This window comes from Arvicanthis niloticus, chromosome 14, assembly GCF_011762505.2.
Source record: "Arvicanthis niloticus isolate mArvNil1 chromosome 14, mArvNil1.pat.X, whole genome shotgun sequence".
NCBI classification, from domain to species: domain Eukaryota; kingdom Metazoa; phylum Chordata; class Mammalia; order Rodentia; family Muridae; genus Arvicanthis; species Arvicanthis niloticus.
This window is the reverse complement of record NC_047671.1, coordinates 65343951-65350227: the sequence shown is the minus strand read 5'-3', so window position 1 is coordinate 65350227 and position 6277 is coordinate 65343951.

Sequence of the window (6277 nt, the reverse complement as noted above, 5' to 3'; positions counted from 1 at the left end):
TACCAAGGATCCCAAAGAACATTTATAAAAGTTCCACTGGTCAATACTGGAATTTAAAGGAACTCATAGTTCTCTCTCTCTCTCTCTCTCTCTCTCTTTCTCTCTCTCTCTTTCTTTCTTTCTTTCTTTCTTTCCTTCTTCCTGTAGGACTGTGAAAGGCAGCCTTGCTCCTGGTTGAGCTAAGGCTTGAAACCCCAGATACCCTAAAACAGTAGGCATTTTGGCTGTTCCCAGGCACCAGGCTCCTGGCATAAGGCCACAGCCCTCCATAGATTTGTGGCCATCAGTCATGTAAGGGCAACGCCCCAGTGACTTGTGGTCAAGTAGACTCAAGACAGAGCTCTATTTTAATGAGGTACCTAAAGTCCTGGAGGACTTAGCCAATAAACTCTCCTTTCCAGACACGCCTCCCTGCAAAAGGTATTTAACCTCAGGCCCGTCCTGAGAAGGGTGGTATGGTTTTACTCATCTACTTTCCACCATGACAATAAATACCTTAAAACCATTGGTCACTGGGATCCACCGTGGGGAGCCATGGAGAAAGCCTGTGCCTAGAGAGCCGACATCTAATCTCCCATAGAAGGCCTCTCTGCGCTCCCAGACACTGCTACCAGCTACCATCAACAAGCCAAAGACTCTCCCTGCAGGACCAGCTGGAGCTCTCCCCTCTTTATCAACCCTGGCCCTGGGCTAGATCCAGCCTGTGGGCCCCCACTTTGTTCTCAGCTCTTCTGTGGCTCCCAGTGGTGTCTGAGTGCCCAAAAACCTGAGAACCAGACGGCCCTCTAGTCTCCTTGCAGGTCCGGGGACCCCTGAGCCAGCTCACGCTTTCCCCGGGACCTCAGACTGTGTATGACTTGGTGGCATGCTACATTACTCATTTAGAAATTTAGAAAATTTAGGTAGTGCTTAAAAATTGTGAAATATTTCATTTTACAACATCAGAACAGCAGAGAATATCACTGCAGATCTAAGAAACTATCAGTAGGTTTGGTGCAGTTACATTCCCACCTACAGTACAAAAATGAATGAGTTTCTCTGCGTCCTTGCCCATGTTTAGTTATTGTCGTTTTAATGTGCTTTTGTTTGTAATATTTATTATTATTACTATAGACAGTCTCACTATGCAGTCTGAGATGGTCTCCAACTTGCGATCCACCTGCCTTCGCCTCCCCAGTGCCGGAACTATAAGCATGTCTCACCATACCTTGCTTACAAACTTCATTTTATACAGTAGTTTTAGATTTGTAGCAAAATTAAGTGGACGATGGAGAGAGCTCTCATCCATTTCCCAGATACACATGGCCATCCCCACTACCAATCACTCGCATCAGAGGGGTCTCTTGTGACAATCAAAGCCACCTTACAAGCTCCCAGTCACTGGGAGCCCACTCCTTTCAGGGCATTCACATCCGGTGTTTCATAACCCCTGGCCATTTGAGAAAGGCTTTGAGTATGTCCATCGCCTGTAAAATGGTTCCAACACTCTAACGCATTTTTGTGAGCCATCTCTTCACCCTTCCCTTCCTTCTAGTCTCAACAATCCTGGGCCATTGTCCTCGCCAGCTTGTCCTGTTCTTTAATGTCGGCATCACTGATGGGAGTGAGGTGCTCGCTGTCCCGCTGGTGTGTAGTTTCTTTCTGATCACGTTTCCCTTCTTCCCGCCTGCACATGAAATCTCTCAGTGCTTGCTTATGCTCCAGTTGTATTGCTGTTGTCATTGTTCTATTGTAGGTCTTCATACAGTCTAGATACTATACTCAATCAGGTATTGCTTTAGAAAGGTGGTGGCTTCCCTGTACCCCACTGGGGTCAGATCTAGGGCCTCACACATGGCAGGCCAGTGCTACACAGACACGTTCCTTCTCTACCTCTCAGCCCTTCCTTTCATTTGCTGTAGAGATTTATGTTGAGTGTGGCTTAAATCCCAGCACAGGCAGGATGATCTGGTTTACATAGTGAATTCTAGATCAGATGAGCATATGAAGTGAGACCTTGTCTCAACAAACAAACAAACAAATGATTACAACAAAAACCCCAGACAGGTTTTTAAAAACAAAAGATTAGATGAAGTGCCATTTATTGTCCCTCCCAGCCCGGCCCTCCCCACCGTTGACTAGGTCATGCTTTGGACTGGAGATTTTAAGATCTCTGTCTCTAAGCTGTGAATAGTTTCTAATAAAAAAAAATCATTCAGCTTTTTAATGTTCTCTGTCTAAGCAATGATTTGCTGTCTGTTGGTTTTAAGGAGTCAGGTTTGGGAAGATTTTTCACGGCACCAGGTTTCCAGCACCAACTAATGAAAGCCAGCCTCGCTTGCAAATGGCTGAGTGTGTCTGTTTGCATCTGCCTCTGAGTTCTCTGTTCCAGCCTCACTTGCACAGGCTGAGTGTGTTCGTTTGCATCTGAATTCTCTGTTCTGCTTTGCTGATGTATGTGTCTGGTCCTATGCAATACAGGATTCACAGTCTTGATTATTGCATAGCAGTGACTACGATATTGCTGGTGTAGCTTCTCAGTATCATGCAGTCTTGGCTGCAGTATTTGTATGGTGGCTGATACAGTGGGTTTTAAAATGGGATATGCAAGTTTTCTCATTTCAATTTTTAAAAGCAGCTTGGATTACTTTAGTTCATTTTCCTTTCCAGATACATTTCAGAGTATTATAGTCAGTAACTGAAAAAAATCTTGCTTGGACTTTGACAATAATTGTGTGAAATACGATTATAATTATTGGGGAAAACGACATTTTTTTTTCCTTTTTTGTTTTCTAATCTATGATCACAGCACACATTTTTATTCTTAGAGTGTTTTTTTTTTAAATTAATACTTCTTTCATTCTCACTATGTCCTGTCATAGACGTTCGGAATATATCTTATTAGATTTACACTTCTGGGCCTCTTTTTGGTGGGGCAGTTATGTTTTATAGAACAAGGTATGGTATGGGGGAGGGGATGCTTCTGCTGGTCCATGCTGAGGCATCCCTTCCCCCGGAGGTACTAGCCACACAACAATGGGTATAGTATAGAATGGAGTTTATTTAGGGCATGGGAAGGGAGGAGAGAGAGAGAGAGAGAGAGAGAGAGAGAGAGAGAGAGAGAGAGAGAGAGAGAGACAGAGACAGAGAGAGACAGAAAGAGACAGACAGAGAGAGACAGAGAGAGAGACAGAGAGAGACAGAGACATAGAGACAGAGAGAGACAGAGACACACAGAGAGAGACAGAAGACAGACAGAGAAAGAGGGAGACACAGAGAGAGACAGACAGAGAGTGAGGGAGACAGAGAGAGAGGAGAGAGGAATAGAGGCTGGCCATGAACACATGGAGGCAGGGAGGTAAATGGGGAGAGAAGGGACAGGGAAGGAAGAGAGTTAAGAGGGAAAGAGGGTAAGAAGGTAAGAGAGTGAGGAGAGAGCAATCAGCCCCTTTTATAGTGAGCCAGGCATTACCTGGTTGTTGCCAGGTAACTGTGGGACAGAGTCTAGAAGGAATGCTAACAACTGGTACATAGAGTCCACTGACTTCTGTATGTTGAGTCTGCCATCTGCAATAAAGCCACATTGTTCTTTCTTGTCTGCTTGCCTTTCGCTTACTTTGTCTCCCTGATTGGACTGACTAGAACCCCTCTGTTGTTCCGAATACAGCAATGGAAGTGGACACTGTTGCCTTGTTCTTGTCTTAGGAAGACCTTCGCTATGACACCGTCCATTTCTATAACTTCTCTTCAACAAGTTGAGAAAGGTCCTCTTCACATTTATCTTCTTTGATATTTTTCTTAAATTCATGTGTACTTGTATATGGCTGTGTGAGTTTATGTGCACTGTGTGAGTGCAGTGCCTGCAGTGGCCAGAAGAGGGCATTGGATCCCCTGGAGCTTAAGTTACAGGAGGTTGTGAGGCACCTGATGTGGGTGCAGGGAACTGAACAGTGCTCCTCTGGAAGAGCGAGTCCATCTCTCCAGCCCCTGAACATTTTTTAAAAATCTCAAATGCATATAGATTCTTGTTAAAATCTTTGGACCTCATCTCTCTTGTCCTAGTGCCCCGGTATCTCTTGTTTCTCATATAGCTTTAAAAACAGAAGGCTTTCCAGTGAGAGCTCATGGGAAGGCTTAATCTTGTAGATTTAATTTTCTCAAGTTAGGATCTATTTCACAAGGTTTTTAAAAGAATTGGTGTATTTTCTCTAAGTTGTCAAATTTACATTTATACTGTCTAGGAGTTTCTTTTTAATCTGTTTGCTTTTGGGTCTTACACACACACACACACACACACACACACACACACACACACACACACACACACGCGCACACTGGCCTTGAAATTGCTATGTAGCTGAGGATGACCCTGAACTCCCATACTTCCTGCTTCCCTCTCCCTCTCCCTCTTCCCCCTACCACTCCCCCCCCATCTCGTGTGTGTCTCTCTCTCTCTGTGTGTGTGTGTGTGTGTGTATCCTTATTCATAGTGTTTTGGGTCATCTAACTTTTGATGGGCAATCAAATTATTTCTTCCAGCAGCCACACACAGGATACAGAAGTGAAATACACACATTCATAAGATGGCATCCATGCATGTCACACAGCTACAATGGGGCCCACATTTTCAGTATCTGTTGGGCCATTAGATTTTTAGTAGTCTGTGCATTTTTGCTTTTAGTTGTTTCCAACGATTTGTGCAGAACGCATGCTGGTCAGGAAATAGCTCTAGTACTTGAGAACTCACATCCTACATTGATCGTCATGAAAATGCGGGGGAGGTGGAGCTAGCTCAGCTTGTGACCCAGTACTGTGTGCCACAGCACAACACTTTCCTCTGACTACTTTCCCCATGGTCCCTGTGATTATTCACAGCACACACCTAGGTGATGGTTGTCTGACTGCTCCCATGTGAGGTAGAATTCAAGAATTTCAGAGCAGCAACCAGGTCCTTTCAATGGGATGTTTTGATCCTGGTGAGTGAAGGTAGTGGTCTTGGCAATTAAGGAAGCAGACTATCATAATTTCTGTAAGCACCAAGCAACCCAGAAGGAATGGAAGTGTGTGTTATCCAAGTATTTTATTACAACAGAATTCTGGCATCCTCTGACTGTAATATCTGCCCATGCTTGTACATTTGTGGTACCATTCATTTCTACCAGTTTTGACTGACAAGAGACAGAGGAGATTTTTGAAAACCAATTGAATACGAAATGTTTCCTTCTTAGTGTGACCATTGTGGTGATGACACACCATGACCAAAACCACGTTGGGGAGAACACGGCTTATTTGGCTTATGCTGCCACACTACTGTTCTTTATTGAAGGAAGCCGGGACAAGAACTTAAACAGGGCAGGAACCTGGAGGCAGGAGCTGATGCAGAGGCCCTGGAGCGGTGCTGCTTGCTAGCTTGTTCCTCATGGCTTGCTCAACCTGCTTTCTGATAGAACCCTGGAACGCTAGCTCAGTGCAGTCCCTCCCACAATGGGCTGGGCCCTCTGTTGTCAATCACTAATTAAGAAAATGGCCCTGCAGGCTTGCCTGCAGCCTGATCTTATGGAAGCATTTTCTCAATTGAGGTCTCTTCCTCTCCAATGATTCTAGCTTATGTCAAGCTGACATAAAAAATAGCCAGCACATCCTCCCATAGGCTCATGTATTTAAACACGTGGTCCCCAGCTGGTGACAATGGTTTGGAAGGTATGCAAACTTTAGGAGATGTATCACTGCTGGTGGGAATTGGGTAATGGTTCTTCAGCCTTGGCCCTCTTCCTGTTCCTTTCTGTTCCTGACTGCAGATGCGGTGTGGCCTGCCACCTCATGCCCCTTTGCCATGCTTTCTTGCCACGAGGAACAGTATCCTTTCAAAGTTCATACCAGAAAAAAAAATCCTTCTTCCTGTATGTTGCTTCTCAACAGATATTTATTTGGTCATAGCAACAAACAAATGTAGAATATCCAGAAATATCCAGGAATAGTGACATTGGCCTGTGACTGTGAATGCAATCTTTGTTTTCAACTGGTATGGACAACTAGCTTTAAAGCAGTGAGATTCTTGAAGGATTTTAAATGTCATATATTTCATATTATTTAAAACTTTGGATGTAGGCAATTCATGAATACATTCAGTAGTAAGCTATTTCAAATTAAAATGGTCACATTTTGCATAGGATTTAACAACACCATATTTCCCAGGCAAAAATCCTTCTGTTACAGTAAGATATTTATGGGAATCACACACTTCCACCCGCTCTTCTGAGTGTCTCCGTGCTTGTAGAAACCAAGTTAACCTGCTTTT